This window comes from Apteryx mantelli, chromosome 7 (assembly GCF_036417845.1).
Source record: "Apteryx mantelli isolate bAptMan1 chromosome 7, bAptMan1.hap1, whole genome shotgun sequence".
NCBI classification, from domain to species: domain Eukaryota; kingdom Metazoa; phylum Chordata; class Aves; order Apterygiformes; family Apterygidae; genus Apteryx; species Apteryx mantelli.
This window is the reverse complement of record NC_089984.1, coordinates 8792114-8815192: the sequence shown is the minus strand read 5'-3', so window position 1 is coordinate 8815192 and position 23079 is coordinate 8792114.

Here is a 23079-nt window from a genome sequence, read left to right as displayed (position 1 = left end):
AATGTAACTAAAATGAATATGAAGGGGGTTATTAAAGAACAAAAGACTGTACAAGAAGGAGAAGGAAGAATATAGACAGAGGGATTGGAGAAAATTGCCTAAATGGGAGAAAACAGGTGAATAGGAACACGTCATGGAAGGAGAGAAGGTGGAGAAAAAAGAAAACCAGTTATCCAATCTGAAATTTCATCAGCTATTAAAAAAAAAAAGTCTCCCATGGTACAGGATAGGAAATTCATTTTGAAGTCAGTCATGCCATGATTTCATTCCTGCCTTTTTTTCTTGCACTCCTGTAAGCCTTCCCTACATTCCTCTCCGTCTGTCTTCCCATGGCAGCAAAATCTGAGAAGTAAGGTCTGACAAACTGTTTTTTCACCTGGAGTTACTGCATCTTGGGTTTACAGAATTGTATAAAAAGTCTTAAATTTTAAAAAATAATATTCTGAGAAGAAAAAACCCTGTCTGACTCTTTGCCTGTCAGGTAGAATAGTTACTAAGCAGATTTTCATCAGATCAAAGGTCTTCCTGACCTTTGCATCAGTACAGGATAGATTTTAGTGTTTGACATGGATGGATGTTTATTTGGGGCAAAAGGGAAAATGTAACAATGAGGAGAAAATCTGTTAGTCTTTTAAGAGATAACAAAAATGACTAAAGACATGGATCAAACCTACAGAACTTTAGCACATAGGAAAATCTACTCCCCACCTCTTCCAAGCAGAGCGTATAAGTTAGCCTAGCCAATCTGTTCTGCCAGAGGAAAGAATGCAGTAGGAAGATGTATCTTAGAGAAACTGCAATATGTTAGTCACACTGCTGCGTCATTAATCAAATAGGATGTGATGGAAATGTCTGACTGGAAACGTGCCTTTTTCCCTAGAGAAAACACTCTCTTATCCTAAACCAGTAGCAATAACCATGGTGAATGGGTACATCTTTATTGCCCCTTTGCCTGCCCTGCCTCTGCTCCCACGCTCAGTACACTGTGACAGATTTTGGTATTTCCACCGCTTCTTGGTAATTGGGATTTTTCTCTTTGGAAGCCTACTGAAGGAAGAGACCGGTCAGAGACTGCGCTATAGCTATGAACATGTGTTGTGCTCTGCACGACTGTTAGCAGATTGGTATGTTGGTGAATGTCGGTAGCCTTGCAGTATGCATTTACTCAAAGACTGTTGGGACTTTTCACTCCACGCTCTCAAGACAGATGAGGGTCTTGTGTGATGTTGCTGTTCTGAACTATTTGTTAGCTCACTGTTGACTGGGATTTCACCTCTTTGTAATTGCTTTTCAATGGGGTTAGTCATCTGGAAAGCCCACAGTGCATCATGCCATAGGGAGTCCAGTGCCTTTCTGAAATCAGCTACATCCTCAGGTAGCAGTTGCAGAAGTCAGCAGAAAACCTTTTTGTCAACCTCTCAGTTGTCTGTGATCAGCCTCAGGCATAGGATTTATTTCAGTGTGCCTCTCTCTCTTCAGAAAGCATCCTTAAATTTTTCTCATTTTGTGTTTTGAATTTTCCCAAGAAAACCACAAAATTTTGACTCGGGCAAGATATTTCTGAAGTCCTCAGAAAGCTTTTGGGGATATTATCAGAATCAACTTTCTCACTTTTTGGTGATCTTTCTTTATAGACCTTGCTGCATAGCATATGCACACATCAGTATTTTCAGATCGCTACTTGCTGTGCTGGCTCTGTTGACATGCCATCAACTTCCAGACTCTCATTTTCTTCAGCAGCTGATCAAAGGCTGTCTGCCTTTTCACCACTGTTGTTAGCCTGCCTAAGCTAGGTTGAAGTCTTCTGGTCTTGCATCACCTCATTGTCTTTTGGTCCACTGTTCATGTAAAGCTTAGCCATAGTTATTCCCTACCCTACAATGTTCTCCTTTTCTGAAAGTATCAAGATGTGTTTTTGTTTACTAGTACTGCATCTTAGATAGTCCTTCTCACTTCCTTATTAATCTGTGTGTCTTTCTCAGTTTGGAGGCTCACAGGAGTTTCCTGGTGCTGCAAGCGTGTTCTGTCAGCTGGTTCAGAGCTGCTGCTTCATCTCCATATGACTGGCTGATAATGTCCTCTTTGCTTTGGCTTTCTGCTTTGCAGTGATCAGCAGAATAAGTTTTCTGCCTTCAGTGATTCCTAGCTGCCCTCTTGCTCCCCAGTACATCTGAAATAACCCATTTTAAAAGCTCGTTTAATGTTATTTCACAACTTCACAGTTACCTTTCATATTTCCTTTTTACTTCAGGCTGTTCCAGGACTGTTACTTTGGTTCTGGCTGGCCTTCTTATCAACTCTACAAGCAGCATTGCTCACCTGAAGCTTGAATGTTGCAGATGACAAGCTTATGTCAGATGAGCTATGTTCTCTGTGAAGACTATGGCATCAAAATGCTGCAATTGCAGCTAGTCTAACAGGACAACATCTGTTGTGTTTTTGTGGACACAATGGAGAATTTATGAGGTTAATTCTAGGTCTATTGATTTGTGCTGGAGCCCTATACTGTATATTCAGAGAATATGGGATCCTGCAAATGGTAGCGTTCATCCTGTTCATTTCTAGTGCAGTACCCGAATTTATCTATACATGCTCACTCGCAATGTGGAAGCATGATCTGCTAGTAGAAAACTGCTTTATATGTTATTATGAAAACTTTTTTTTCTTTTTTCTTTCTTCCTCTTTCTCTCCCCTTTCCTCTTTCTCTCCCCTTTCCTCTTTCTCTCCCCTTTCCTCTTTCTCTCCCCTTTCCTCTTTCTCTCCCCTTTCCTCTTTCTCTCCCCTTTCCTCTTTCTCTCCCCTTTCCTCTTTCTCTCCCCTTTCCTCTTTCTCTCCCCTTTCCTCTTTCTCTCCCCTTTCCTCTTTCTCTCCCCTTTCCTCTTTCTCTCCCCTTTCCTCTTTCTCTCCCCTTTCCTCTTTCTCTCCCCTTTCCTCTTTCTCTCCCCTTTCCTCTTTCTCTCCCCTTTCCTCTTTCTCTCCCCTTTCCTCTTTCTCTCCCCTTTCCTCTTTCTCTCCCCTTTCCTCTTTCTCTCCCCTTTCCTCTTTCTCTCCCCTTTCCTCTTTCTCTCCCCTTTCCTCTTTCTCTCCCCTTTCCTCTTTCTCTCCCCTTTCCTCTTTCTCTCCCCTTTCCTCTTTCTCTCCCCTTTCCTCTTTCTCTCCCCTTTCCTCTTTCTCTCCCCTTTCCTCTTTCTCTCCCCTTTCCTCTTTCTCTCCCCTTTCCTCTTTCTCTCCCCTTTCCTCTTTCTCTCCCCTTTCCTCTTTCTCTCCCCTTTCCTCTTTCTCTCCCCTTTCCTCTTTCTCTCCCCTTTCCTCTTTCTCTCCCCTTTCCTCTTTCTCTCCCCTTTCCTCTTTCTCTCCCCTTTCCTCTTTCTCTCCCCTTTCCTCTTTCTCTCCCCTTTCCTCTTTCTCTCCCCTTTCCTCTTTCTCTCCCCTTTCCTCTTTCTCTCCCCTTTCCTCTTTCTCTCCCCTTTCCTCTTTCTCTCCCCTTTCCTCTTTCTCTCCCCTTTCCTCTTTCTCTCCCCTTTCCTCTTTCTCTCCCCTTTCCTCTTTCTCTCCCCTTTCCTCTTTCTCTCCCCTTTCCTCTTTCTCTCCCCTTTCCTCTTTCTCTCCCCTTTCCTCTTTCTCTCCCCTTTCCTCTTTCTCTCCCCTTTCCTCTTTCTCTCCCCTTTCCTCTTTCTCTCCCCTTTCCTCTTTCTCTCCCCTTTCCTCTTTCTCTCCCCTTTCCTCTTTCTCTCCCCTTTCCTCTTTCTCTCCCCTTTCCTCTTTCTCTCCCCTTTCCTCTTTCTCTCCCCTTTCCTCTTTCTCTCCCCTTTCCTCTTTCTCTCCCCTTTCCTCTTTCTCTCCCCTTTCCTCTTTCTCTCCCCTTTCCTCTTTCTCTCCCCTTTCCTCTTTCTCTCCCCTTTCCTCTTTCTCTCCCCTTTCCTCTTTCTCTCCCCTTTCCTCTTTCTCTCCCCTTTCCTCTTTCTCTCCCCTTTCCTCTTTCTCTCCCCTTTCCTCTTTCTCTCCCCTTTCCTCTTTCTCTCCCCTTTCCTCTTTCTCTCCCCTTTCCTCTTTCTCTCCCCTTTCCTCTTTCTCTCCCCTTTCCTCTTTCTCTCCCCTTTCCTCTTTCTCTCCCCTTTCCTCTTTTTTTTAAAAAACCAACCACTGGACCGCTGAAAACTTTACCAGATGCTCACCTGTAGTTAGAGATGAAGCAAATCTTTTTTTCAGTAATTTTCCCCTGGAGCCACAAATGTGAGCCACTAATAAGTGAGGAGAACTGAAACAGATGCCAGAAAATTAAAATCAATTGATTTCATGCATAACATTAACGAGGCATTTTATCTTTGTGACAAACAGTGCTATGTTAAGTAAGCATTCATTTGACCTAGTGGCTTTGATATCCATTGCTATTAATATCCATGTAGCACTCACTAACAAGCTTTCAGCTTTCAGGAAATTAGCTGAATAGTCCATAAAACTAGATGTGAAAATATACAGACCTATAAACAACATTTTTTTAAATGAAAAAAAATCAAATGGAAAATACATTAAAGCTATTCCAACATAATATAGGGGATTAATAACCATAGGAATTTAATGAATTCTATTCTATAAATAGAAAATAGACATGAGTGATTGAGTTGCATTTTCTTTGAAAATTCTGACTTTTAATTTTTCTGAAGTTAGAATTTATGTCTCGGATGAGACATTTAGAACAATTTTATAAGTCATGTTAAGGGGCTATAGGAACAAATCAAACAGTAAATGGATGACCGGAGTAAGTGTATAATTAATGCTGCAAAACTGTGTACTAAGATGAAATATACAATATAAATATAGATAGCTTTCACATTACCAGAAAATTCAAGGAACCATTCAAAAAGTAACTAATTTGCAAAACAGAGTGACAGTTGTCAGAGCCCATATCATGCAATATCATTAGTTTAGTCTCTTCACAAATAAAAATAATTTTTTAAACTACTGTAAACTTCAATAATTTCATGAACACAAACTTTTATCAGTTAAGCCTACAATTTAACAGCTTGTTCATTTTAAGTCTTTAGCTTACTATTGTAATGGTGCTAGCTGTATAAAGAAAAGGTTATTTGTGCTGTGACCAAATCTGATGATGCCAGTAAGAGCTAGAACTTTATTTCTATTCTATGTTGCATTCTATATGCAAATAACTCTGCTATCTGACAAGAAATCTATATTAGAGCTCATTGGAGATCTCTATAAGTAAACAAAATTACTATTTTTTTTTTCTTGTGGCTTTTTGAAGGAATATCATTAAGGAAGTCCAGATCTGACTATTAATTCACAACCTAATTCTTTTAGCATATTACCAGTTAGTCTACAAAGAAAATTACAGGCCTTAAAATTAAACAAAGTCATTTGAACTTTTATTTAATGAACAGTAAAGTGATATTGCATAAAAAGAAATGTTATTAATCCCACAATTGTTAATGATGGTAGTTAATGATGATAGTATGGTTCCGTCAAAGTTACTGGCAAGCTCCCTTTGATCTTATCGAGGCAGAATTTCTCTCTAGGGAATAGGAAAAAAAAAATCAATGTTTTCACATCCGATTTGATCCAGTTTGACCAAGATTCAACACTTTCAACTTCTGTTTAACATCATTCCTATTCTGTAATCAGAATTGCATTAAAATTGTCATTCTAGTGTTCCTTTGAGTGTGATGTGAGTGATCATTGACATCAGTGGACTAAGATTTCTCCTGCGAGGTTTTTCATTTGGATAGCAGGTCTCAGAACAAACTACATATTATGATATAAAATATTAAGCATCTGTAAGGTGGGGTTGCTGACAGTATAGGAATATTGAAGACATCTGTCTGATTCATGAATATATTGTATTTGGTTCCACAAAAGCCAGGAGGTGTCAGATTATACAAGAATCAGTTTAGTTTGGTGGAGTTCAGCACAGTTTTAACTTTAGAGCATCATTATTTACATCACTTAGTGACATAAACATGATCTCTGATCACATCTTGCTTTGAAGAAGCTGCATATGTTGTTTTTTTGTGGAGTGTTTCCAGAGACATTCAGTCTGCAGCCAGGCAGAATTTCCTCAATCAGTGCTTCTTTCTATTTAGATTGTAATAATGCTCAGAGTGTTTCTGTGGTCTCTGCTTATGTTTCTGTGGCCTTCATGTATGCATTCCTGTAATAGCAGAGGTTTGCCATTTCCAGACAGTTAAAAAAAAGTATCAGTGTCTCTTTTTATACCTTAATCTGACAAACATTCCTGCTTTACTTCATTTGAAGGAAACAGAAGCATAAGACAAATTAGTATCTGTTTAACTCACTACTGAGAGTGCTGCGCCTCCTTGCAGAAATAACTGTGTAATGGTTCCTTTTTGGACCTCATTTTTTTGTCAGAGTAACCCTATTTTCCCCTTCAATAAGGAAATCACTGTTTCATTGTGTTCCATCTCATCATGCAATCATCTTGGTAACAACAAAAAATATTTCTATAGGCTTATTGACTGAGAGTACAGTTTAAGTACCTGTGTGATATTTTATACACAGGGCTGCATACTGGGAATTGGATTTCAATCCAAAGGACTGGAATTGGAATTGTATTCTAGACAATATTAGGGATATTTTTATTTTACAGGACATAGTAAATAATTGTAAAGCTAGTATAGAATAGATGACCAAAGATGATAGTAGGAGTACACATTGTAGACAATTAAAGTCATAATATCTCCAAAATACACTGTTTTGAAAAAATTAAAATTGTCATTTGTTTTTTGGTTTGGGGATTTTTTTTTATTTTTTATTTTGTGAACAGTGTGGGGGGGAAATAAAGAAGAGGCAAGCACAATTTGGGTAAAGACTTGGGTATTTAGTGGTGCCCATATGCCAACCTAACGCTCCCATCACCAGCATAAATGCATGTAAGCCTTTTTTAACAGAGAAACAGAAGCTTTCAATCTGGGGGTTTGTTATCATTCCATTTTGGAGAAAGCTTTCAAAAAGCTTTTTCTAGACAGACAGAAAATTTTAAAAATTACAACTGAAATAGATCTGTCATCCTTCAATCTGCTTTAGCAATCACTTGGAGAAAGAAAAGTATTCTAGGAGGTTAGTTACCTTACATTCTAGAAGAGACCCTGAGAAAGTACATCTAGTAAGAAGAGATGGAGGAAAGATTGTACAGCTGATCTGTAGTCAGTGTAAATACTGCCATGTGGAACAATGTTCTGGTTTAAGAGGAGAATTGATTGATGATGCCTTTTAGTAATAATTTGCCATCTGTGTGACCACATTTCTTTGCAGTGACTTGCTTCCCAAACCTGGAACAGCATTTGTGTGTAATCTAGTCAAGTAATTTGAGCTGTAATAGTCAAGCTGTCTCTGACTGCATGTTACTGACTTCTCAGGTGCCCAGCTTAGACTCGGGGTTGTATTTTGGGAAAGTACCAAGCAGAGAATGCATCAAATGGGCAGTACACTATTCTTTATCTCACAAGGAGGAAGTGGTTGGGGATGTGAAATGTGGGCACAGACTTTGTTGCAGTGACCATGAGATGGTGGAGTTCAGGATCCTGGGAGACTTTGGCCTGTTCAAGGATCTGCTTAGAAGAATCCCCTGGGATACATCCCTGGAGAGGAGAGGGGTCCAGCAGAGCTGGTTCATTTTCAAGGTTGACCTCCAAGCTCAAGAACAGTCCATGCCAACATGCAGGAAGTCAAGCAGAGGTGGCACGAGACCTATGTGGATGAACAGGGAGTTCCTGACAAAACTCGGACATAAAAAGGAAGCATACAAGAGATTGGAAGCAGGATCAGGTCATGCAGGAGGAATATGAAGACATTGCCTGAGTGTGTAGGCATGGACTAGGAAAGCCAAAGCCCACCTGGAGTGGAATCTGGCTAGGGACGTGAAGGGCAAGAAGGGCCTCTAGAGGTATATCGGCAACAAAAGGAAGATAAGGAAAATGTGGTCCACTGGTGAATGAAGCAAGGGATCTGGTGAAAAGGACGTGGAAAAGGCCAATGTACTCAGTATTCGATGCTTTCTTTGCCCCAGTCTTTCCTGGTAACACTTGCCTTCAGGAATCCCAGGTTGCTGAGACCAGTGGACAAGTTTGAAAACTGGCTGAATTGATGGGCTCAAAGGGTTGTGATCAGCTGCACAAAGTTCGGCTGGAGGCCAGTCACTACTGGCGTACCCCGGGATCGATAGTGGGGCCAATACTATTTAACATCTTCATTAATGACCTGGATGATAAGACAGTGTGCTCCCTCAGCAAGTTCTCAGATGATACAGGACTGGGAGGAGTGGCTGATGCACCAGAGGGCTGTGCTGCCATTCAGAGGGACCTCAACAGGCTGGAGGTATGGACTAACAGGAACCTCATGAAGTTCAACAAAAGTAAGTATTTGTACAAGCAAGTGAAGTCTGGCTAAGTTAGAGAAAACAAATCGGTCAAGGATGGCCTGAAAAACACTACCGGAAGTGAGCAAGCCGCTACTATTGCTGTCAGAAGGGAAACTTGGTGCAATGCTGAAGATTCCCTGAGGCCTGTCTGTGAGCTGTGCTGCACTCTGTATCCTATCTATTGCTTTCCCAGGCTTTTAATTGCATCTCAGCATCTAATACCTTTGTGCTCATTGTCTTATCTCTTGAGGTACTTGTATGCACTTGTATGGTCTTTATTTGATTTCCTTTGAACGTTTCATTAGTTATTTCATCAAAATGGACTGTAAATTCTCCTTCTTCAGAGTTCCTTGGCAGTGATAATCACATCAGAAACTCTTGGGAATGGGGTTGCAGTGATAAGAAAAGGGCACTGCAATTTCTTTCTCCTTCTGGGCTCTTGAAATCTACAGTAGTGACCTCCAGAAGAGGGAGACAGCTGGAGGGTTGCAAGGACTTTTTCTATTCAGTAGTTTCTAAAGAACTAATAAGAAAAGAACTCCTTCGATTTGAGCTCTTTCTAGATTGTTTTCATCTAGAGGTAAAATACCAGTGAGTCAGCAAGAAAAAAATCTTTCAAATAATCTAAACTCTTTACAATATTTTTCAGATCTGCTCCTGAGCAAATAGTCCCAGTAGACAGGAGGAAAATTAATAGAAAATAGCCTATTAGTGTCTTTATTTATAGTTCAAGACTCAACAACTCAGTGATTTATATTTTCAATTTAATCACACCAACTGATGTAAGAAATAACTGGAAATGCAGGTATGACCTTGCTCAAGCAGACTATATAAAATTCAATGTAGCAAAGCTTGTATATTGAAAATTGTGCAATAATAAAATGTTTTTTACATTGTGCAGCTTGCCAACTATGTCAATACAAGATAATGGTTTAGGCAAATTACATGACTAAAAAATCAGAAATGTAACTGGAGAAAAGAAACAATATTGAGTTTTGGTAAGAACTCATTTTATATGATAAAACTAATTTGTAATTTGATCTTTAAAGCAGAACGCAAGAAGAATGCTGAAGCACTAGAAATGCAAGGTCTATTATAGAATAAAGGATGTGTGAAGACAGAAATTGTCTGACAGCAGCTTTGACGAGCAAAAGAACTGTTATTAGGAATAGCTAAACTTTGTATTCTTAAGAAAATTTGGTTATCTGAGAAAAGCTGATGAAGTTCATAAGAGAGGGAACATAAATAATTTAAGAATATAAAGTTCAGGTTAGCTATTTCATTTAATTTACTGTATTTTTAGCTTCACTTAAATCCTTAATACATTCAGGCAAGAGAGGAAAGTTACTGAACTAATGGAAGGACAGAAATTTGGCTTAGAAAATACAATTCCTTTTTAAGGAGCCTTCCAGGCTCCCTGTGTTTATACTGAAAAGGGAAACAAAGGAGTGTGAGGAACTTCATGCAGTAGCACAGGTCAGGAACCTATGCACATGTAATAGCATCCCTGGGGCAGACTTCTGTCTCATGGGAAGTGTATGCATGGTCTTTTGTGGGGACATAAGACCTTGTTCTGCCCATGCTGTCCACCACACTAATGCAAACCAACTCTGAGCTGGAAGCCATGCAGTCAGGTGATTTGGGTTCAGCCCTATGATAACCAAGGTTATAGCAGGCTTACCTCATGCTGTCTTGGAGCCCAGGCAGGTCATTCTTCTTTGCAAAATACTGTATAGACATAACCCTTTAATGCAAGGATGTTTGTGGTTTCCATTGCCGATTCCTTCATTCCTCTTTTTCCAATCTGTGTGCAGCCTGCAAGAGTATTAACCAAAATAGCTTGAAGTGACATTGTAGCTCATTCTAGTGATCATGAAGATTGAAGTAGGTGGGGAGCAGTTTCTGGTATATTACTCCATAGAATTGTATTATCTGTGGGTGAAAAGATATCTGCTTTTCGGACCTCACTTTTAGGCCCAGGATGTCTCCACCTGCAGGCCTTTGTCTTTCTAACTCTCGAAAGGAATTCTGGTGGGACAGGGCCAGTAGCATTTTCCACTGAGTAGAACCATGTAAAACTTGTCCGCTCCCTGCCATATGAGGTATAGTCATATCTGAATAACTAACTCCAAGGAAATTCTCTGAGTGATGAAATGCCACCGCTGATGTTGGGTGTTCAATTAGAAAATGACTCCAAGGACCAAAAGAAGGTTAACCTTAGTGGTCCAAGATATCTCCAACAACAGTGATTTTTTTTTTTTTTTTTTTTTTGTGAATCTCCCTTTCATTTACACCTCCGTGCTAGAGAGAAGAGGAATTCAGTGGAAAAGGTTAACAACAAACATCTTTGCTGTAAGTTAGATGTATTTTTCAAGGGATAATTCCTTTCCTGGTGCAGCTCCTCATAAAAATATAATTTCATTAATTTGTTAAAATACCCTAATAGCCTGACACTACTGCAGAGAGTGTGCTTATTCCTGAGTTACTAAGGGAAGGATCATTTAGATGCAGAAGTTCGCATTGCTTTATTGAAAGATTGTATAAAACAATTGTTGAAATAGGTTTTTGGTCTATTAGGCTCCTCACTAATCTTTTGGGGGAACTCATTAACATGCTTGAATGATAAAAGGTGTAAGGATAGATTTCATCAAGTGAAATTGTTAGTGGTGCATATCATGCATGAGATGCATTATAGGTTGTGTTTATGATGCGAGGAACCTTGTAACAGCATCTGATGCACTGCATAAATCATTGCATTCTTGGGACATGAAAAATGCAGAGAAATTCAGTTTTATGACAATTCTTAAATGCAACAAATCAAAGCATTGTATATCAATCCCCTTTTGTACTATTTTTTGTCTCTTTGCTTATAGAGTATGAATGATGTACTCCCTCCCCATTTCACACATTACAGATCTTTACAGGTCTTCAGTGAAGAGCAGCAGCACTGAACGCTCTGGCCTGTGTCCTTTAAGTCAGGTGGAAATAGCTAGTCACATGTCAGAAGCAAGCTTTGGGCTATGATTAATCCCGCACATTGAGAATTATTTTTCAAGAAATTGTTTTTGAGAGGGCATGAGTCTTTTGGAAAGAAAATGAGACTGCTTGCCGGAGAAGAATATTTTAAACATCCTGTTTGTTGAATAGTTACCTGGGGAGAGAACTTGGCTGAATACATTTGAAAGAATTATCATTCAGCAAATGAAACCCTTTCAGATGACTGTTATCCCAGTTTGAAATCTGATAACGTATCTCGGAAAGATAGCTCTTGAGACTGTTACAAAGGGTGGGGAATATAGGACATCATGAATTTCTATTCAAACATATATTTACCACATTTCACTTGTGATTTTATAATGAGATGGCAATTTTGTCAGATTTTAGCTTGTTGGTACTTATTTGGAATTAAATTACTAAGGAAAAACCACCAATAGGGAGTTCTCAAATGACATTTTCATACAGTCAAGGAGGCCTACAAACCCAGGGCCTAGGCTTACAGCCCGTACTTAGAGTTCTCACCAATACTAATGAGTGGTATTTGTGTAAGCTCAGCCACGAAATGCCTGTAGAAGGCGTCTGTGAAGAAATCTACACAGGCTGCAGAGAAATATTTTGAGATATCTAATGAAATACCTGAGTATGATTAAAACCGTGCAATGTGCTGGACTCATCTGCTTAGGCAGAAGTATTCCATGTGTTTATACAAGGACTTGCAATTGCTTATTCCTCTTAGCTCAAAAATAAAACTGCTAGTATGTTTTGCAGCACTTAAACCCCTAAACTTGTACATCCAACCCATAGTTCTCATCTGATTTTGTATTTTCATTGATATAGAGAGATTGTTATGTTCTTTATGGATCTATACAGCTGAGATTTAGAAAGCAGAAGGCCACATATAAATGGAAGATGCCCCAGTGCTTGAATAAATAGGGTAGACACGTTTTTTAAATTTGAGTTTAAAAGGAATTTTTGCCTTAAATACAAATTTGCCACTAGGTCAGGAAGGTCCTTTTTTGTAATATGATGAATAATTTTAATGAGTGCTAGTAAGACTGCTCTGAAGAAGGGTCAGACGGATGATACAATCTAGCTCCCAGATTTCATACTTTCAAGTGGGAATGATCTTTCAAACAGGCAGAAAGCTTTTCATCCCTAGTGTAAAGGTCATATAACAAGTAGGACAGTCCAGAAGGAAAGAACTCAGGGCTAAGTTTTGGACAGTTTCAGTAGTTCTGAAACTCTTTATCATGGGCAAAAATGTGCCAAGTAGTTTATTTGAAAGTATTTATATCTACAGATAGTACTACTCTGGTTAGCATACTTTACTTCCCTGCAAGACCGGCATAGGTTTGATCCTCATCATTCCATACAGTGAAGCGGACAAGATGTTTCTTAATTGCTTGTGATCAACAAGCAATTATTATTCAACAGGCATCTTTTCCCTATGTCACGGGGAAAACGTAAAATAGTAAAAAATGATCTGTTTTCTCAGTGTGGCAATTACTGAAATTGTGAGCTTCTTTTAGAAACAGTGCTGTTGTCATTTTTTAAAATGCCTTTACACCAATTTTGTTTGTCTGTCCATTACTTCTTGCCCACCAGCGACTATTTGAAACCAGCTTCAAAATAAGGTATGGTAACTAATAATGAAACTTATGCAACTTTTGCTATTGACAGTATAAAGCATGCACTGGGTAATCATGAAGCAGGTGTTGTCTTCCTCTTTTAGAGACAGCAAGGTCAAAACTACATTGTAGCCTTTGAACTCCTGAAGTCCATCAAACTGTTTATGGATTTCCATTCCCAAAATACAAAACACAAGAAGCAGAGAAGTGGAAAATGACCTCTATGTTCATTTCAGCACAAATGTAATTTATGCTCTCCTTTAGCAACTTTTTCAAAAATAGCAAACCAAATATTTAATTTATGTCAAAACAAAGCCAAGTAGCCTTTGTTCAGCATTGCCCTTTGCAGATGGAAAGGACCGATATTGGTATACCATATTTGAGAAGATGAGACCCTTAAAAGACTGTTTATTTAGAGTATCTCCTTTTGACAACTCTTACTACCTTTGCCTTTGTTTACTGCACCTTATTAACTTTGTTGTACCAGCTCACAGCTCATTGCTAGATCTTTCCTATATCAGGCTGTTGTTATAAAAGCTCCCTAGCCTTAAATTTCTCAATGGTCTGAAACAGAAGAAGGAAACCTGCTAAACCGAGGAACAATTGCAGATAACGTATTGCAACTCAGAAGTATGAGTATTGCTCTAATTCCAAGCTCTTCGGTCTTTTTTATATTATTATCATTAACTCTTAGAAATATTTTAATAGCCGAAAAGACCAAGTCTTTTGATCTCAAATTCATGAAGCTCTTTATACCAAAAATGGCAAATAGAAGCAAGGAAGGGTGGAAATCACAGAATCACAGAATCACAGAATCACTGAGGTTGGAAGGGACCTCTGGAGATCATCTAGTCCAACCCCCCTGCTCCACCAGGGTCACCTAGAGCACATTGCACAGGATTGCATCCAGGCGGCTTTTGAATATCTCCAGAGAAGGAGACTCCACCACCTCTCGGGGCAACCTGTTCCAGTGCTCTGTCACCCTCACAGTGAAAAAGTTTTTCCTCATGTTAAGATGGAAGTGTCTGTGTTTCAGTTTGTGCCCATTGCCTCGCGTCCTGTCGCTCGGCACCACTGAAAAGAGTCTGGTCCCATCCTCTCGACACCCTCCCTTCAGATACTTGTACACATTGATAAGATCTCCTCTCAGCCTTCTCTTCTCCAAGCTAAACAGGCCAAGCTCTCTCAGCCTTTCCTCATAAGAGAGATGCTCCAGTCCCCTAATCATCTTTGTGGCCCTTCGCTGCACTTGCTCCAGTAGTGCCACATCCCTCTTGTACTGGGGAGCCCAGAACTGGACGCAGTACTCCAGGTGTGGCCTCACCAGGGCTGAGTAGAGGGGGAGAATCACCTCCCTCGACCTGCTGGCAACACTCTTTCTGATGCAGCCCAGGATACCATTGGCCTTCTTGGCCACAAGGGCACATTGCTGCCTCATACTTAACTTGGTGTCCACCAGCACTCCCAGGTCCTTCTCAGCAGAGCTGCTTTCCAGCAGGTCAACCCCCAACCTGTACTGCTGCATGGGGTTATTCCTCCCCAGGTGCAGGACCCTGCACTTGCCTTTGTTGAATTTCATGAGGTTCCTCTCTGCCCACCTCTCCAGCCTGTCCAAGTCTCTTTGAATGGCAGCACAGCCCTCTGGCGTATCGGCCACTCCTCCCAGTTTTGTATCATCAGCAAATGGTTGTATGACTCTTACAGAATCAAAATGCAAATTCAAATTCATCAAAAAGAAGGAACATATTGATATGGACATTAAAAGAAATTACAGATACATTATTAACAAAAGCTGCACTACTGAAATTATTTCACAAAAGCATAAAGCTTTGTCCCTGCTTCATATTGATCATTGGATGCATTCCGTTGCAGTGTACAAAACTGGGAAGATTTATATCCACCAATGTAATAAGGTAAAGTCTTAAGATCTGAGGACAGTGAATAAATGCTTTAATTAAAATGAGTGAGAAGCCGCTCTTTCTTTGGTATGTTGCATATTTTATATCATCAGAGTTTTAGATGTACTTAAGATATTCAGATGCTTGCTCAAAGAGAGACTATCCCAAAGAGCAAATTTGACAGGGTAGAGGAGAAAAATAATGCTTTTATTGTGTGATGTCACTGGTGAGAAATATGTGCTAGTTTTGACAGAACCAGTGCATTCCAAAGGCCTACAGCATTAGATGCATTTTTAAGTTTAGAATTTTCACCAATTGCCAGAAGAATGCAAACATTTTGAAACAAAAAATAACCCAAATGCACAAAACAAAGCAAATCTATATAATGGTAAATACAGAAGTTATGTCATATTTTTATTAGTATTGAGTGCAGTTTCATTTATATACGCTTATATCATCCAACTTGACTGGCAAGTGTTATGTCGGAAGAGGTTGGGAGCTGGAAGCAAAGCAGTAACAAACAACGGCTGGCAGCGATGGGCACAAGACAGAGAATGCCAAATCCAGAGAAAACGATGGGGAAGCTATTAGGCGGCACTGTCTCTTCTCAGGGCAAGATTTAATATTCCCAGCTGAGAGAGAAGATTAAAAGGTGATAATTAAAGAAGGCCAAGTTAAAAAAGGCAAAGAGAAAAGAGATGGAGGCAGTTACTGGCTATCGCTGAAGAGCTTTTGACAGAGAAGCTGCAGTAAGCAAGTTTCTCTATCAGTTTGTCCATCTTAGAGGCTGATGTAAGTAGCTTGAATGTACTGAAACAGTCAGGGAAAGATTAAGATTTAAGAAATGCTTTTTTCATTTTATTTCCTTAATCCTTTTACTCTGTGCTCTATATCTTTCTGAGGAATAAATAAGGCTTTGTTCTTTGCTATTTTGGGATTGCACTAATCCAGCATTGTCACAGGGTCGCCGGGGAAAAGGTCTGGTGAAACCCAGTGTCTCCGTCTGTGACTGCTGAGCAGTGATGCTGGCTCCAAAGCCCCTAGAGAAGGACAGGAACAGTGAATGGTTCCACACAGAGAGAGAAAGAGGGAGAGAGAAGAAGCCAGATCTGTTTCCAAAAGATATATCTAAGAGAAAAAATGTGTACAGCACTGCTAGAGAATACATTTTTCAGAAAACATAGCTATAGTTTTGGTGTTGTGAGTTTAAACCTGTGCCATCAGTGGTATTGTTTCCTGGCTGGGAGAGGTATTGTCAAAAAGAGGAAGTTTGTGGGGTCACTGCAGGTTGGGAAACTGCAGAAGACTATGGAATATCTACTTCAATATAAATTGTAAAAAGTTCTATATTTTCTGTGGAACACATGATGAAACAATGCATCTGATAGTATTTTCTAGGAAGGGCATCTTTCATGTTTTTAGAGCTCTGTGAGACAGCACCCATTTTGTTTTCTGAGTTGCTAAGGTGGTAATAAGACATAAATATTTTGTCCTGTATCCTAATGATCTTGCCTTTGTTCTCAGTTTCCTTTGAGCTAAAAGAAATCACTGTAGACTCAAGGTGGCTTCTCATTGCTTGTGGCAACCACAGCTTGAAGAGAAACTTAATGATTCTGTTGTTGTTCTTAACATTTCTACTGTTTGCTATGAGGTGTGCCTTTCCTGCTCAGCAGTAATCCAGCAATGAACAGATCAAACCTAATTCATAAGCCATACCCAGCACCTTGTGCCATATTCACAGCGAAGCCACTCTGCAGCTCTTCCATGTTCCGAAGAGTTCCCAGTGCTAATCAGAAGTGGCAGTCTAATATTTTTCAACTGTAGAAATTTCCTCACCTCTGCATAATCTCAACTATTTTACAGGTAAATATGAAACTGTCAGTCACCAGTCATGGTGATGACCTCCAAAAGCATATAAGGGAATGTTGAATTCAGCTCTCTGGTTTGGTTTAGGTGTCTTGGAAAGAGTAATTTTCTATAGGAGAACCGAGTCTTTAAATTAAGACATCTTTTAAATGAAGATCACGGCATAGGTAAAGTTTACAGGTTTTTATTTACAATATAATGAGTTTTCTGCCCCTAGTATAGGGAACATGTTATAATCTAATTACATAAGAACCTTGAAATTTTTAAGTGAAGCTTATGTGTTTTTTTTCTGTTGACAATACTGAGATTTTATTATGGGAAAGAGAAGATGTGAAATGAAGCAAATACGCTAACACACGTAAATGTAGCACAGTAAGAACAGAGGCCACGTACACAACTGCTGTCAGTTGGCATAACTTTATTGGCATTGATGGAGCTGAATTACACCCATTCAAAGGTCTTATCTATTGTGCTTTTATGACTGTATATACTGAAATGATACCTCCTTTTATTACCACTATTGCTCCTTTATTAATAATGTTTAGTATCAGATTATTTAAATAACTTTAGCAAAAGCATGCAAATAATATGAATACACTTCTGCATATCAAATGAACTTTACCTTAGATCCTGCATATTGTACTGTTTTTCTTTTGCTGTTAAATAGAATACAAAAAGACTGCCATTCATTTACAGCATGATTAAAGAGTAGACAGTTGAAATTACCTTCAATATGCACGTCTATAATTCAGATTTTCAGTTTTATACAACTGTAATTCCTAATATTTGTATATATCGCATAATTGGAAATTTTGTTTAAAAGATTGATAAAAAGCTTCTTTACATCTAAGCCTTACTGTAGCAAGAGCAATGACCATAATTCATTTTTCCTATAAAAAGTACAAACATCAAGAGCTTCTTCTTATTTTCCTTCTTCTGATGATATTCTAATCAGTGGTTATCACAGATATTCAGAAAGCAACAAAAGGTTAAAATTAACATTAAATTAAGACAGTTATTTGAAACTCTTCAATTATTTTTGGTTTAAATTGATAAAAAGTGTTTGATATTCACTTTTTAAATTACCTTTAAATACCACTTAGGGCTTTTGCTTCTGAATCTGAGATCATTTGACTTTCATTGTAGGTTATAGGAATACGGAGTCAGTTCTGGTGGAGCTGCTAGAGCCCTAACGAAACAGCAGGCTGCACAGGCATAACTGAACGTAGCCTTTGGAGGCCATCTGTACTCCAAGATGTTTATGCTCATTTTACCGAGGGGGGGAAAAGAAATACATACAAGAAAACAACTATAACCTTGTGGTGAATTTTGGTTTTATTCCTGAATGCTCTCCACAGGCCAGTATTAGTAGGTTAAGGCATTGTATGACAAGTGTCTTTGTGGAAAAAAATAATCTCTCTGGCTGCTAGCAGAGTTTTCAGGGTGGTGTTTTTGTGCTGCTCTGAATTTCACGTGTGCGCCTGGTTGGCTGGAGTAAGGTTCGTGTATGCTGATACTAGCTTTTTTAACCTGTCGGATCAGGAGGATCAGTCCTTGTTAGAGTCAAACATTTCCACTTGATGTAGATGCATTTCAGCTGAGCTCTGAGAGGCATTTGGAAAAATCTGGGTTAAATTTGAAAAAGCAGCTTCTTCTAACCTTTGTATAAGTCTCCCTCTGACAAGCAGTGGCACTGTACATTTCTTACCTTCCCAAATCCTTTGGGAACAGTATCAGTTTCATTTTATGTCTGTCTTGACAGAGGTATCCCCTGGTTTTGCCAGGGGAAATATATTTATTTCATGATTGATATCAAAGTTTTCTCGTGTGTTATCTGCCCGCAGCTGACACTGTATCGTTCCTGGGCAGAGCACTTACATGGAGAGGCTCATGGAACTGCTCTCTGGAGTTTCTTGACTTAGTGCCTGAAAATTGATTTACCCTGTGATATTGGCTGCCTTTCATATCATGTCAGCTTTGGCTTAAAAACAGAAAAGATGAGATCCAGCAGCAATAGCAGTAGTAAAAGTATCTCCTGTTACTGTTATCAAGGGGCAGCAGACACAGGTCAAGAGAGGCTCCTGTGACTTTCCAGGGTAAGGAACTATTAAAGCAACTACTCATAAAGGAGTAACTAACTTCAGAAACTGAAGTTACTAGCAGGAGTGCTTATGTCTCACTCAGAAACAAATCCACCTTTTTCAAGATACGTAAATCGGGCAGAGCATGGGTTTGAATTTGGGTTTCCCTCTGCTCAGTTAACGCCCTAACCTTCAGTGATTCACACGTAGGTCCCTGTCAGTCCCTGCTGGAGCTGCTGAAGGTCTTGGTAAATACCAAATATTTGCTGAAACTGAACAAAAGTGCCTGTAGAAGTAGAAGGAGGCCACGTACCACTGGTGGAGCTTGTGCTTCAACTCGAACTGTTAGGGGATATACAACCTGTTGTGCTTCAGCCCTGGTGCCGTTGTAGGGACCTGTGGCGTTTCACCAGATCACTTGCGGGCCCCCCGATCGCCTTTGGCTCATGGGGGAGGATGTCCCACGGAGGAGACTGGCTGTGAGGCACCTCCGTACCCCAGCATGGCCGTTGTGTTTGGGTGCCTGCAGCCAGGCATCGACGGCAAAGTTTCTTCCTCCTCTCGCAGTGCTCACAGCAGCCAGCAGTGATGCTGGAAATAGCCTGTCTTCTGTGTAAACCCCCAGATTTCAGGCCCAAATGCCTTCACTGGATGCCCATTCACTTCAGGGTCTGGTTTCATTTGAGCCTGGTGGTTTTGTCTGCAATGGGAAACAATGATAGGAGTTATACCCCCGTACTGCTGGAGAAAATGGCCTTTACCTGCAGCTTACTCTTTTCAAGACTTTCTTATCTTACTCTGACTTTTCTCTTCTTGTTAGTTATTCCTGTCTTTCCGTGACAGCAAATAAACACTGTATCTCTCTCCCCCCTTCCCTTTTTTCTGCGCTCTTCTACCTCATCTCATTCTGTCTCCTCAGTTCTGGTGTCCTCTGCCGTTGTAGTCTCCTCTCCTCTATGCTCTTCACCTTCCTGGATGTCTTCCAGTATTTCTTTCTTCTGTATGTGGGGTAAAACATTTCCTTTTTCAGACAAGAAACTATTTTTCTTCAGGTTTTAATTTTTTGTTTTAGTGCTAACTCTGTTTTTCTCTTACAGTTTTTCTGTACCATGTTCAGTACCACTTCCCTAGCTGAGTCACTAAGACATAAAGAATATGTTCCTCTGCCCCTTATAACATTGCCCCGGGCAGCAGAAAGGTTCATACATCCCATATGGAGCTTTATGACTTCAGGTGATAAAGAAGTATTTGGAGCAGATGAATTCTAAAGGAAAACTGTTTATATGCAAATGCATTAGTGGAAGTCTGTGATTCAAATGTCTGTGGACTAAATTACGGGGAAAAAATGTTTCTCAGTTAAAAATGCATCATGAACACAAAATAAACTTTAAAACACATTTTGAAATATGAACAGGTAAAGGTAAAATTCAAACTGCTTTAAAGTAGTGTGAATTTATTACTATGTATTTTTCCTTTGTATTATTGTTTTTAATTCTAATTATTTATTGATTTATTTTAGTAATTATTTTTCTGTCTTCAGGTCAGTTGTTTTTAGTATCCCCTTCTATTCTTCTTTTACATGAGCTCTTGTAAGGTGTTTTTTTTTTGTTTTTTAATATACTAAGACTCATGGGTTATTTTCTTACTTTGTAAGCTTAATTATTGAGAATTCCTACTGGATTGACATTGGATTCATTTTTGTTTTCAGCAATTTTGACTGCTCTGAATGGGGGATTATCTTTCCAATTCTTTTCTAATTCCCTCTTCTGGTCAGACAATTCAAATTGGACATTATTGATAAGCTGAGATTAATATATTGCTGTAACAATTTATGTGAACTCACTATTAGATAAAACCAACTTGTGATTCTTTTACATAGTGGATGTAATAATCATGAAAGATACCTTTTTTTTAAAAAAAAGTGTTTTAAATGAAGTTTTAGAGCCCAGCCAATGTGCTTCTTCATTTTTTCTTAAAAATTTGCCTCTAAAGGAAAAGGTGCTTAACTAATAAGTTCCAGTAATGGTTTCTGACCTGTTTTTCTTTTTTTTTGAAAATACTGTGGAACTTCATGTCTTGAATATTGTACTGTTTTTTCCCCACAAAGATTTTGAAAATTAGGTTTGATCTTAGCTGATTATGTTACAAAGTTTTATAGATGTGTTTTCATACTCTTAGCACTCCTAGAGAATTATCACTGATAATTTTTAGGCAGCTTAACATCTCCACTTTTTCTTTATATACTGTAACACTTAGAAATGATATTACAGGTGTGAAGAGATTAGAATAATAATGATGAACGTGGTATAAAAATCCTGATGGATGACTCTTAGTTTTTACAGAATCAGCATGCACTGTACAAATTATGTCAGAATTAAAGTAGTTCCTATTCTGAGCAGTCGGTGATACCCTTCCCCAGCAGCCCTCTCACTGCTTCCAGATGATGGGAATCTAGATCTGCTCCACTATGTCTGTCTCTCTGTCTCTCTCTCTCTCTCTCTTTCTCTTTTTTCATATAGCATATACACACACACATATGTATACACATGGATGTATGTTTGTATATCTGCTTTTCAGTTATACCTGCTCCATTTTGTTCTCGCTGCTGCCTATACTCAACTCTGCTTCCCAGCTTTGCCCAAAGTTCAGTCTGTGCAGAACAGCTGTGGAGTGGTTTCCTCTGTGTGTGTGTCAGGCGGAAGATTGCATGGGACTGAGGAGGTTGCAGCTGAGCTGTGGCTAGCGGATACTTTGCAAAATGCACTTATTTCTTCAGCTGTTTTCTTTAAGACTTGCTTTATTGTGACATCATGAAACCATATGCTTTTGGGGGCAAAGACTGCACAAGGGAAGTTCTTGCCTAGGATTCTAGAACACACAGTGATACAAATAAATGATAAAAGACTGAAATTTAAGAAAAGAAGTGTAAAACAGATTATGTGTATAGGTATTACATATTTCCACAATGGATCATATTTGACTTATTCCACTCCAGTTAAAATAGAACCTGGAAGACTGGTAGAGGCATCAAGTGGAAATGCTGGAAAGGGATAGAAATAGAGAGCAATGACTTTAAAGGATGACACTAACAAATTCGTACTGCAAATACAGAACGTATTTGAAAGCTCTTTCAATTATAAAGCAGAAAGCATTCAAACTTATCTGGTTACTTTTCATTCAAGTCCAATGGGAACTATGAGTTCACTTGTTTAGTGTTTACTGCTGATATTCCGTATTTCTAGTGACTAAAGCACTAATGTACAACTCACTGAAATCAATGAAAATATACGCATTAACTTCAAGGTTATGGACTAGTCTCTGAAACAATTTTGACATGATTTGGTGCATAAGATCTATCTGTTATTCAAGAGTTGCAACCTTCTGCAAGATTTTGTGTGGTAACATCTACATCTGCTGTTCTAGATTCACCGTGTCAATGCAGTAGTGGATGGGGGCAATTGTCAAAATATTTCAGGATCCTTTTTAGGACTGATTGATGTAATTTACTAGAGGAGACAATATAACCCCATAAGCAGCCACCTGTTTCAAAACTTACTGCAGCCTTTTTTTCTACACTTAAAAGGGAAGCATGAAATGTGAAGGTAACTGTCAGTGGAAACTAAGAATGAGGATAGCGCAATCCCAAAAGGTAAAAGAGAGGTCTATATTGGCTTCAGTTGTCACTATGGTCATTTTTTTTTAATCTGCGTTTGCTCTTCTAAATCCTGAATCGGCCTAAGTAGCATCCAGTAAACGAGATCAAATATTTAATCTAAGTGCAATGGCTTTAGTTGACCTTTTTTGTATAAAACTTGGGTAGCAGGATCATCAGTCAACTGCTAACTTGTGCTAGTTCACAGCTACCCAGGAGAACACTTGATTCTGCAGATTGACTTATACATGTTAGGAATGATCATATTCTGTTGCACTGAGGAGAATAAATTACATGTAAGGAAATGATTTAAAAAATTGTTCCTAAAGTTACATCATTCCATAAGTCACTGATATGCTTTGATGGTATCGGGAGGATCCAGTGTTGATAGGTCACTATTGATTCTGATATGAAGGTTTGTAGAAGTGTGGGAAGAACTTCCCGTTTTATCCTGATGATCACGTATGCTGAGTATAGTGGTTGCAATGCATTGTTTTATGCGTTTCAGTTCTACTTAACCCTGTAGCCTGTCCAGAAATCAGTAGCTTATTTGCTATAAGGTGGC